The following is a 12577-nucleotide window of genomic DNA, read 5'->3' as shown; positions in this document are numbered from 1 at the left end:
CGTCCGTCTCTCCCCTCTGCTCCTCTGAACGGTTTGTCGCCGCGTTTCGCTGGTGCGCGACGCGCACCGCATCGGCGCGCGCTTAGGGTCGTGCTCTTCCCGGTCCGGAGCCTGCCCAGCTCTAGGGCGGCCTCTCCTGTTAGCCACGTATCGGCAAGGCTGTTAAAAATCCCACCTTCTAGGCAGACTTGAGGTTCTTCTCTTCCCCCCTGTTTTAAGACACTGTTCAACATGGGCTTTGTAGCTGGCAGCTAAAATAAGCTAACTGTCTTCTAACTGGAAACAAAATACTTTGGCACTGTTATTTCTATCCATTTCAGTGGGTTATTTTCCTCCTTTTTTTTCTGTCTAAAGTATAAAGACTTTATTTGATTTCTTCCTAAAAAAACATTCTAAACTGTGGAAGGATTTATGGAGTTGWCCGTGGTGGTCCCAGACCGTGTGGTTACTTCTGGAAGATGCCCTGCTCTTGCAGGGTAAGGTAAGAACAACTTTAAAAAGTTGGTCAGTCATTCACCTAAGCAAGTTGATCTTTGTCAGTATGAGATGCTATGAGATGCTTTGCTACTATGAGATGCTTGGGAAGACAGTTRTTAATAATATGCCTACAACAAGGGTTTCTTTCAAAGCCCATCAGGTGCTGCTTAGCTTTTTTTTTGGCTGAAAAGACTTGTATCCATCTTGAATTCTAGCTTCTTCGAGATAAATACTTACTCGATGCTCTTTTCTTCAAAGCTAGAAAGACCTTGACTTTTATCTGCAATTTTAAGTTCGTCAGTATAAAAAGTATTTTCTTTTTCCATTTGTGTAACTTTTTTTCATAAATCACATCTATTCATAGAATAAGAAAATTTGGGTGTTATAAACAGCTTCATGCTGAATAAATATAGTGAGAGTGTATCAACATATATTAGTTTGTGATTTTTGTAAAGAAAATGGTTGTTTTCCCAAAGCCTTTGCTCTGTTTAGTAAACCCTGGGTAAGCAGTTGGTTCTGTAGGGGGGAAAAAAGTTGCATTTTTAAAATTTTCTGTTGGCACTTAGGAGATGCAGATTTATTGCTTGAATGTGGAACATGTTGGGCATCTACAATTGCAAGCATGTTATTCACACAGGAGTTCTGGCCATTCAGCAGTTTTCTTCAATAGGCCCTTCATTCTTTTCACTTGAGTGATCTGTTTGATCTTGATAATCTCTCCGACTTTCTTCATTTAATCTATCTTKTTTTTTTTTACCCTGAGGCTCAGTAGCCCATGAACTAGTTACATGTGTTTATCTGGCTATGAACAGTAGCTCTTTAGACACTATCTTGAAATCTGATACTTCTGAAAGTTTTACAGTGCTATTTCAACACTTACTATAGTACAGCTTATGGATGTCTGAACTTACCTATGGAGTTGTATGTGAGGCACTAAGCGTTATGTGAGTGGAGACAGGTATTTTGTGATGAGGCAGGCACTGGGTCTCCAGCATGTGGACCTTTCGTGACTGATACCGCATGCATAGAGTCAAGTTGGGGGAGAAAGGAGCGTGGATGCAGATTGATGCTTGATGGATGCATTGTCCTGCGGGTCCCATGGAGTAGCCAACCCAGCAGGGAGATGTGGTGCGGTGTGATAGTCTCTCTGGATTCAGGACTCCGTGCACTATATGRTATGGAGAAGAGCCTAATGCTCTGTGTGGGTGTGTGTGTGCAATGCTGGTGTTAGGGCTGACTGGCACATCAAAATACTGAAAACAGTTTCTCCTATAAAGAGAGATCTCTTCACATCCACCAGACCACTCTTCTGAACAGGAAATAYAGTTACTCTCTGGAGATATGATGTGGGTTCTGCTGATCTGCCTGCAGGCTATGGTACTCCTTTCCTGGAGTAGAATACTGTGAAACAAATTTTACATTTCTTAAATTTATTTTTTAAAAAATCCACAGTATTACATAAATAGAATATTTGTATTCTCATTTTTATCATATTTGCAAAATAAATCATGAGTCTAGGTACCTCTTTTTCTTCTAGTCCATTAACTTTAGTGCAAGTATGCTGATTTACAGCATGTTAAAATATGCTGATTTACAGCATGTTAAAATACTAAGTTTAAGTCCTTAAGTCTTTAGACATACATCCAATACAAAGTGGTTCTGATTTGTTCTAAACCTAGCAGCTCTTTAGCATGTCTTAACTATAGTTTTCCAGAATCTATATTTTATGATGTACAGTCTTAGTTTTGAGTAGCCTGAACTTTTAAACATTGCAACTTTATTTTGAAATGTTTTGGAGTATTTTAGTGTCATGTATATATATATATGTATGTATATGTATTTAGTCTATGTAAGTCATATTTCCTTACAAAGCTTTTTATACTGTTAATGATTTTATGTGTAGAAAAGCTCATATTGGCTATCTTTCCTTTTTTCCTAGGATATTCCATTACTACTTCATTGGCAGGGGGTGTCTTTTGTTTCCTTTTTTTNTTTTTTTTTTTTTTTTAAGGTGGAAGTTTTGGCACTAATAAATATTGATAGGAAAAAACACCAACAGTGGTGTTTGATTCTGAGCTGTTTAGGAGTCCTTGTATAGTTTATAAACACTTGAAGGGAGAAAACAAGCTCAACTAAAACCTAAAATGCTATTTTCAAACTTCACAGTTGTTAATGGAATTTAATGCAACTGGAAATAGTACATTACTCATTTGTATAACAGGAAGTCTATTAACTGTCCTATAAAAAATAGGAATTATTTTTAGAATCTGTTGTAGAAAATTTATCAACTTCAGTCTGTTTTGGAAGAAGTCAGTCTTCATTGTTTGAAGTGCCAGGAAGCAAATCCTATAATCTGGGAGGAGGAAGAGGAATATTTTTTTGATTCAATCTTTCATATTAAAATCGTATGTTGTACAGAGCTGCAGTCAGTTATTCTGTGCATTTTTGATAGTACACTGTTTTTTGTATGTAATGGAGAAATCAGCAATCTGTARTATTTTCATCTTTATGTATGTAGGAGAGTAGGGGTTTTTTTCTGCCTCTAGAAGGGAACTTCTGTTTTATTACTGACTTTTTATTGTATCTTTCTATTTTACAGTTTCAAGTTAGAACTATACAGGGGATATCATGGAAAATCACCTGATGGTCTCTAAATGTAAAGGAACTGTTCTGTAGTAAGTTCAGCTTCCTGATAGCTTCTTGAACTGCAAGTGTGCTTCCATACCATGCTTGGATGCTTCCTTCAGAATATGTACTGCAGCAGTTGTCTCTTACAGAAACTTCATTTGGAGCTATAGTGTACAGAGCTTTTTCTCGTATTCCTATTCATATAAACTCTTGCTTGTTGCTACATCTGTTAGTGAAAAATTATTATTGAGAAATTCCTTGCTGCCTCTAAAAGTAGTTTTGAAAGTGGAAAAGTGCAGGAAAACTATACCTCYGAAAGCCTACTAACAGACTCCTGGAAACTTTCAGGGGTTCATAGGCTGAAGCCTGAGAGTTACTTAGAAAGGCTGCRGGTACTTTGGGGGAGGGGAGAGAGATTCCTTATAGTAAAGAGGGGAGGTGTGTTAGGATTGTTATAAGTATTTTTCTCCATCTTTAATTCTCTTCAGTTTCACATATTTCTCAGTAATGTCAGTATGTACATATGTAATTTGAAGAGAACAAAGCTTGGGAGTCGAGATCTGTCACGTATCTGTGGGAGGAGAATGTTGAGTTGTTCACATCTACTGCGATATAAATTGCACTTATTTTTATAGTAGGAATTTGACTTTTACATGAAAATACTTCAATTTATTTTAAAASCATGAATATGTAAGTACAACTTTCTTTTTTCCCTTAAGGTGAAAGAAGATTAATGAAGCTAAGCAAGATTTGAAAAATATTTTTGCGAACTTGTGTTTTTATATCAGAAAGATGATTCAAATTTAATTCTGAATTGCCTTAATCAGCAAAGCTGTGGGAAGCATTGCATAACTGCACAACATTGATTCATGTCCTACACATTAGCTGCTCAGTCAGGAAGCCTGAAGCTTAATGTCAAATGCGTAGGCAAAGCAGTTAACCAGAGCAAAATAAATTGTTCTACTTAAGTGGTGGTGAATAGGGGCATTATCTTCAGAAAATCGGTTTCAGTGACTTACTGTACTGTACAATACTTGTTACTTGGGACTGAACCATGAATACAAACTCCTAGGATTCAGCTCAAGGTCAAAAATTTGCTCTCATTTTTGTTCTGTAATATCTCTCTCTCTCTCTCTCTCTCTCTCTCTCTCTCTTTTTAATGCTTTTAAGAAGATTGCAGAAAACATACAGATATTTTTTTTTTCCAGCCAAAAATATAGGAGAATGTGAGTATTTTCTGATAATGCTGGGTGATTTCCTTCCTCCTCTCTCTCCCTCCTCCCCCGGTTCTTCTAACTAAAGATGCATAAAAAATAAAAGAAAGGATATAAACACTGAGATTCCATTTTACAGGTGAAGAAATAACTTRTTAAGAAATAGTAATATCAAAACCTACTACAAGGACCACAGTTAATGTTGAGCTTACAGCTCTTAACTTTGTATCTTGTACTGTCTTAAAGCATTCAGTGTCCAGCCTCAGTGTTGTTTTAAAAATGTATATGTAGTATTTACGTTGCTGCAAACCATGGATTGACTAATGCATGAGTCTTTAGATTCCACTTTAAAATTACAGAAGCTGGAGAAGGAAGAGGTCTACTTCATCAATCCTAAGGCAAGAAAGAGTGAAGTTCAATGATGGCTTAAATGAGATGCAGGACCAATGTTTCCATGGGAAAATGCATGCTATTATACTTACTTTTAAAATAAAAAGAGGGCTGTTCTGTGCAGGTACTCCTACTATTGTCCCTTATTTTCTTTCTTTCTTTCTTTCTTTTTTTTAACAGCTTCATTAATTCATTTCTGTTTTATTTGAATAATGTTTTGGTGTTATGGGAATTGAAACAAAGAAACTTGTGTTATGTTTCTAGAGCATGCACTACRAATATGTAAGCTCTGATAAGAAATGTATTTCCATATTTTACTCCAAATTGTTACTTCAGAAACACTAGAATAAGAGTCTATTTTCTTAGTAACTTTATTCATCAGGTGAAACTAGTTTTACCAGTAGAACAATTAAGCAATGATCAGATGTAATTGATTGTCTGTAGTGGGTTTCCTTAAGGAGAGAGAATACAGTTACTTTTCCAAGGGCAGTAGTACCCAAAGAACTGAAAATGCGCAGGAAAATTTTTTCTGTCTAGGTTAGATTTGCTGATATTGATGGGAACTGAATCTTTAGTTCAGTGTATCATTTCATTGKTATCATTAAAAAGAGCTCCCTGTGGGAGCTTCCTTCAATAGTCATCAGTTTCCTGTAATGCAGCTRTGCTTTAAAACTAGTACTTATAGATTTAACGTGAATTTGAGCCTGACTTTCTGCTTCTGGTTGGATATTTGATACAATTAGAGGGGAAAAATGCTACATCTCCTGCATCCATAAAAACACCAAGATTCAYCTGTAGTAAGAGTTTGATTCACTGGGGAATTAAAATAGTTTTCAGAAGGAAGCATTTTCCCTGCAGCAAAATTGCCCTATTTTACAAATAGGGCTGATCAAAAAGCATTAGAATTAATTACTATTGATGTATGTTTTATAATAACATTCATAAGGTCTCTGCATAAGAATTCTGATTATCATTATATATGTGTATTGTATGCAACTAAAGTGTTCATGGATTTGCATCACAACTGAAGTGTTATGGAGTATGTGAAACTTCATAGAAATCTCCATGAGAATATTTACAGTTCATTTGGTACTTACCCAATATTGAAAGTTTGAATGAAATTTAAAAGAGGGAACTTTGGAAATAAGATTATTTTTTCAGACAAAGTTAGTTACTTAATTGCAATCAGGTTTTAAAAAAAATGTTCTCAGCATGCATATGATTTTGTGCAGGTGACCAAAAGAAAATGCTCTTGAACCATTAACTTGGCCCCTACTTTCTGTGGGGCACAGACCAAAAAATTATCCCCGACTAAAAGTGTGTAGCACTCATATTCACTTCTGGTTCTTCTGATGCTTTGATTGTTACAGGATGCTACCAGCAAGGAATTCAGAATCCATAGTGATGCCCTTTTTCTTACTTTATGATACACAAGAAGCATCAAGGACTTCAGGATGGGATCCATAGTGTAATTGATTGACTGATAGAGAATTGTTAAGAATAAGTGTACAATATTAAAACAATTGCCAGCACAAAAGACAGAACGGAGAACTGAATCATAGTCAAGTTCCCTAAATGCACGTTCAGGTACCCACTTGCTTTCCTGGTCTCAACTACTTTTTCTGTCCTCCCTTCCTCTCACCCTACCCCCTTAAATATTTTTATGTCCCGGCTTTCCCATCTGTAAATTAAACATATTGATAGTGATCTTAATAAAGTTACACTTGTGTTGGATTCAGCAAGATCATTTGCAGAATGGCATCATGGTTTGGGCAGATGTACTGCAGAATGAGTGAAAAATCTGGCTGGGTGGTTGGACTCAGAGGAGGCTGATGGAGTTGTAGTCCAGCTGGAAGCTGGTAACAAGTGAATTGCTGCAGCTGTCTGTCCTAGCATGTGTCTACTTTAACATCCTTATCCATGACTAGCAAGGTGACAAACTGTTGCTCACAAATTTTGCAGATGACACCAAATTGGGCCAAGGGTGGAGCAGTTGATGTGCTTGAGAGCAGGGCTTTTGTTCAGGAGGGCCTAGGCAGGTTGCAGAAGTGGGCCAACAGGAACTTCAGGAAATTCAACAAGGACAAGTGAGAAGTCATGCACCTGGGATGGAAGAGGTCCTGGTGTTGATGCAGATTAGGGCCTGACTGCTGGGGCACCAGCCTTGCTGGAAAGGGGCTGGGGGTTGTGCTGGACCATGAGCCAGCAGTGAAAGCTATTGGCATCTTGGACTGTACAGGGGCACAGCCAGCAGGCCAAGCAAAGAGATTCCCCTTCACTTAGCACTTGTCAGACTGTATCTAGAATATTTCATCCAGTTTTGTGCCCCCCCCCCAATACAAGAATGATGTTGATTAAACCAGGTTGAGCTCAGTGCAGGGTCACCAGGATGGATTGGGGCTAGAGCACTTGCCCTGGGAGGAGAGGCTGGGGGAGCTGGGCTTGTGAGTATGGAGGAGAGAGTGAGCTTTGCGTGTGTGTGTGTGTGTGTGTAAAACCGATGAGCAGCCCCTCAGTGCCTAGGGGGATCAAAAAGTTGTCAGGACAATAGACAGTGTCACGAATGGAAATGAGGGATTCTAATTAGGATGTCTTTCTCTGAGGATAGCCAAATGAGGAAACAGGTTGCCCAGCAAGGTTGTGTAGCCTTTGGAGGTTTTCAGGGTCCTGCTAGATGAAGCCCTGAGCAACCTGGTCTTGCCTCATAGCTGATCCTGCTTTGAGCAGCAGATCAGGCTATGTGACCTGCTAAGGAACCTGCTGACCTCAATGAGTCTATGATTCAGTGGTTCTGTGTTTTGCCTTACGTTGTCTATCCTCAGAGGGGAATAAGCGCGTAAGTACTAACAACTCCTTGGTGCTTTCTTCTTGTGTTGTGGATAGGAATTCTCACACAAACCTGCAAATAGAAACGTTGCTCTTTCTGTCTTCCACCCTCTACTTGAGTTGATGTATTAGGAAGGAATCCACCCTAGGTAAAGAACTATTGTAAATAATTTCTCTAAAAAAGAAACAATGGAGTACTGAACGTCTTCAGTCGTCTTCTCAGTGTGTTCTTGTAGACTGGTTCCTTGTTCAGTGCTTTCTGCCATGTTGTCTTCTGGGTTTAAGCTGGATAATGTTTGATTGTGAGAAAGGGAGGCAAAAAAGAGATTAAATGCCTTTATGGCAAATGGATTGTGCATACATTGTTTAAAAAATGTGCATCTCCATGGATCTGATCTTACTAGCTTTGTAGCTGATAACAGAATTCCCTCAGCTTTACCTAAGGCAGGCTTGGATTTCTATGGCAAGAATTATGCTTCATATTTATGTTCAATTTGAGCTCATACAGTTAACTTTTATTCCAYTACTTAAGATTTAGATATTTGTAGCAGCTTTATTGTTAAACTTTATTAATAGAGATGTTAAATATTTTTTAAACCAAATATACTTTAAAAGAAATGATGATGCAGTCTTGGTACAACCTTCCTCAATAGCTTCTAGTATGTGGTGGTAAGCTGCTATAATATAAACACCTGCTTCGTTTACACTCTGTGTACTATAAAACAATCTAATTTTTTTTAAAAAAAGTCTATGATCTGTGGTTCTTAGTCTTGTACAGATAACAAATTGCGCTATTTTTTGGGGGGAGTGTTAATAGAGGTGTCTTGAGGAATAGGAAAAAATAAATGGAAATTAATCTTTTGTTCTTCTACATTCTTTCTTCTCTCCTTGCTTTTATGCACCCTTGAAAGAGCCTATGTATCAAAATTCAGCAAGTTTTACTTCCCAGCAGGAGTTCTATGACAATAAGTTGAACAAGACTCCATTAGGCATTATAGAGCTATATTCAGTCGGTGACACGGACAGGAGTTTATGTTTTAGATATTTGCAGGCTTTGTGTTCAGATTTTTAATTTTTAAGCTTGCAGACTGTCTCAGAGAAGTTATTTCAAGGCTTGCCTGCAGTAAGCTTTCTCCATGAGGCACAGTTCCTTGGATATCAATCTTCCAGTTTCTTCTTTTCTGTTTTCTGTTAAGAAATGCTCACTGGCTCATTCTTTCTGCTCCATTAGGAATAAAGAATCTTGATGTAACTGCAGTTATAATACACATTCCTTTTTAAAGAAAATGTATATAGTCTTTACAATTCTTAGGCCCGCTGAGCAGAAAAACTTGGCAGTGTATATCTCTTGTGAGCTCAGTTGATATTATGCCATTAGGTCTGTACACTGAGCTGCCTTGCAGTTTTGGAGGAGCTTGCATCAGTCTTGTTTCTGCTGCCTTCTGACTATTGTACAAGTAATGACTTTTGGAAAATAGTTTCTATGAAGTAGAAAGGCAGATGTTAATCATTATTTCTGCCTTGCTGGTTGAAAACTGATAGTCTGTTATTTATCACACAATTAGAGGAAACTATCGAGCAGAATCTGATGTGCAGGCACAGTTGAGATACTTTCTCATCCTGGCAGGTAGAAGTATTTACCAAAGATAATCCCAGTAGTGTCATGAGAGGACAGATTGATTCACAGAAAGGAATAYTGGTTTTCTTTTATGGTCTTTGGACAATTACAAAAGTGACTTTAATTTTCTTGCTAAAATTAGTTTGTTATTGATAAGACTGAAATTTTGATTCCATAGTGGACCCTTTTATAGAGGTGTTAGTGCTCTTAAGGTCTTACAGTCTATTGTCAGACATTGCAAACCTCTGTTTTCCCTATATCAGCTTTCATGGTCAAAGATGAATGCTCATGATGAAAAATTTGAAGTAAGTTTCAGATGCTGTCCTTTGAGATTGTTTCACACTTGACAGATTTGTGGTTTCAGTTCCATTTCAAATCTGTTTGCTTTCACTGCATGTAACTTTTCTTCTGTATGAGGAAGATCATCCCAGAAAATCTGATTTTAATCTGAAATTCTGAAATTTATTGTGAATGAATTATTCCATAATTCATTCTTAAATATCAAATTGAAGTTTAGAAATCATGACAAATTGGTAAAGATCTAAATATATTACAATATATTAAGGTATCTGAATTTTTTTAAAATATACACATTTAACATGTTTTTTGCTGAATTTTACAGGCAGTCAGACTTATGAAGTTACTAGTTAAACCCCTAGYGTTGAAGCTTACTAACCTGTTAAAAATAGATTTTTAACCGTAATAGTCTCTTAGGACCAGAAAGACTATTTTCTTCATGTAGACTTGTTCAAATAGATTGGTTCAACAACTGAAAAATTAGGAAAGCTCCCTTTCCTCTTTCAGTCTGTAAATATGAATGAGCAATAAAAGACCCATTACTTCTAAAGGTTTGAAGGGGAAGGACCAGATGAACATGGCCAATATTTTGGCCGGAATGGATCACTGACTTTCTTCTAAAACAGTACCTAGGAATCACGTGCTTTGGCCTCTTTCCTGGCATGAGCTGGGCATCTGCTGTATGTTGGGGCACACTTTTGCCTGCAGCATTGGGGAGAGATGGAAAAGAGTCACTCTGTAGATCACCAACATGATCCATGTCACCCACTGCTACCTCTCTACCCACACTTGAAGGAAAGAAGATAGTGAGTGCTGAGCCAGCTCAGTTGATCAGGCAGTCTGAAGCCAATGCAAAACTTTAGTATAAGCACTTTGGACTAGATAACTTCAAGAGTTCCTTTTTAGCCCTGTGATTCCCTACTTTCTACGGAGCATGGAAGGAAGTGACTTGAGTCAGTAACTAGGGTTTACACTGCATTTGAGAAATTAATTTTAATTTGAAAAAAACCCTCCCTATTCTGATAAACTTCCTGTTGTGCCAAGTACTCTGGGACAGTTGTTCAGAGTTGCTCAGATTCTTAGTTTTATAATGCAATACACATGAAACACATACTATACTTGCAATACACACTAGTTCATGTGTTTCTTGGTCAGTAGTTTTTTTTTTTTTTTTTTAATTCAGAAGTATTCCTTTGGAACAGGAATTTGGTATTCTCTGGTTTAAAAGTACATGTTTATTGAGATTCTGAAATAACTTATGTTAAACACTTCCTCAGCTCTCATGATGCTGCATCAGGAATACTGGGTTCAGATTTGGGCCCCCAGTACAAAAGAGATGCTGAAACATAAAAACGAGCCCTGTAAGGGCTACTGCCATGGTTAGGGGGTTGCAACATGTGAGGAGAGGCTAAGAGAATTAAACTTCTTTAGTTTTAAAAAGAAATGGCTTAAGAGAGCTCTAACTGCAGTCCTCTGCTGCCTAAGGTGGAGTTGTAGAGAAGAGGGAGCGGGACTTTTTTCAGAGGCTCACAGCAAAAGGACGAGAGGTAATGGGCACGAGTTGCTGCAAGGGGAAGCCCAATTGGGCGTAAGGGTAAAGTTTTTCACGGTATGACTGATTAAGCAGTGGAACAGGTTGCCCAGAGAGGTGGTAAGATCTCCCTCCTTGGGGATTTTCAAGACTTGAGTGGAAGAGGCCCTGAGCACTTAGTTTGATTTTGAAGTTAGTTCTGTCTTGAGTGATAAGAAAACATCCATAGGTCCCTTTCAACTTAATTTTACTGATGATTTGTATGGTAATTGTTTAAAGAAATATGTATGGYTATACATATTAACAGAAGTTCCAAATTTTAACAGCCACGAGAATCAATGGGGAAGAAGCACATGGGTTACAAATGCAAACTGAATTGTACACTACTTGATGAATTAAAGTCTACCTAAATCTTGATTTAAATCCCTTCATTTTAATTTAATTCCTATGTCTTTTAACAGAAGAGTGAAAACTCTGTCTTCTGTGCATGATGCTGCTAAAGTGTGTTTCGTGAACATACTCTCTGCAATATAAAATGACAATTATTTTATTTTTATAGAGGGTATAACAGGAACTTTCTGTTAGCTCTCCTTGCTAACAGAATATTTGTCTAAGTAATTAAAAACTGAAAACAAGTCTGTGGAACTTCAAGACAAATTAATGCAACGTATAAATCAACCCATAAGGCATTCTTAAGTGAGAAAGTACGTCTTTCTTCATGTGAATAACTGCACTGTTCAAATGAGAGAAAGCAGCTCAGTGGTCAGGACTCCAACACTGGGTCTGTGTCCTTCCTCTACACAATTCCTGTGTGATTTGAAACACATCACTGTGAGCTAGATCAAAAAAAGGAAAATGAGATGAAACTTTCACAGTGCAGTTATACATTTTGTTAGTATTTGTAAGGAAGAAAATATTTTTTAAACTAATTATRTGAAACTTAGTTCAATATGTTTAAAATCTTGAATCATCTATGTTTTTTTTAAAGAAAGCCAGCAACACCTCCCCCCCCTCCCCCCCCCAAAAAAAGCCTTTCAACTATGCTCTGAGAGGTATATTTCAAAGGGGTACTGAAACTTCCACAGATTTGCTGGTTATTACATGTTTCATCCTTGAAAATATAAGTTTCAATGATGATTCAAGTCTAAAAGTTAAAGAAAAATAGTCTTCTCCTGAGACCATAATTACTCCTTTTTTGCCTGACAGCCTTAGTATGGCAAAATGCATTCCAGACATCTGTAACTAGAAACATGCATTTTAGCTCTACAGAAATAAAGGGTAATGAGGGAGACTTTAGAAGGGGTGACGTATAGTGGAAATGTGTAGTGGAGTATTTTGTGTGTTACAGGCAGAGGTTGTACGTAAGTTTAGGAATCTTTTTTTAAGCTTTGACTCTGAAATTACTTGTTAATATTTAGGACTTGATTGACAGTTAGCAAAGCTAAAGCTCCTTTAGAAGGCAGTTTCATACACTTAGAAAATTTGAAGTTTTTATGAATTGTCTCACCATATCAGGACCTCGCCAGAATTGTCATCCTTCCTTTCCTTCACTGGCACCTTTTCTGGAAGCRGTGATTGATTTGATCTGTGCATCCA

General features: G+C 37.5%; 1 protein-coding gene across 3 annotated transcripts in view; it reads left to right on the top strand.

Annotated features, from left to right (window-relative positions):
- Positions 1-378: 378 nt before the first annotated feature.
- ARHGEF10 (Rho guanine nucleotide exchange factor 10) overlaps positions 379-12577 on the top strand; it is a 116850-nt gene continuing 104651 nt past the window's right edge. For 2 of the 3 annotated variants that reach the window (XM_085303211.1, XM_085303210.1), the window contains exon 1: positions 380-481. The gene's annotated coding sequence lies outside the window, so the exon portion shown is untranslated. Of the gene's footprint in view, positions 482-12577 lie in introns of all 3 variants that reach the window. The other variant, XM_085303212.1, reaches the window with a different exon arrangement.

This window comes from Rhea americana, unplaced genomic scaffold (genome assembly GCF_003343005.1).
Source record: "Rhea americana isolate MKP2758 unplaced genomic scaffold, rheAme1 scaffold_199, whole genome shotgun sequence".
NCBI classification, from domain to species: Eukaryota; Metazoa; Chordata; class Aves; order Rheiformes; family Rheidae; genus Rhea; species Rhea americana.
This window is presented reverse-complemented; position numbering and strand designations above follow the sequence as displayed.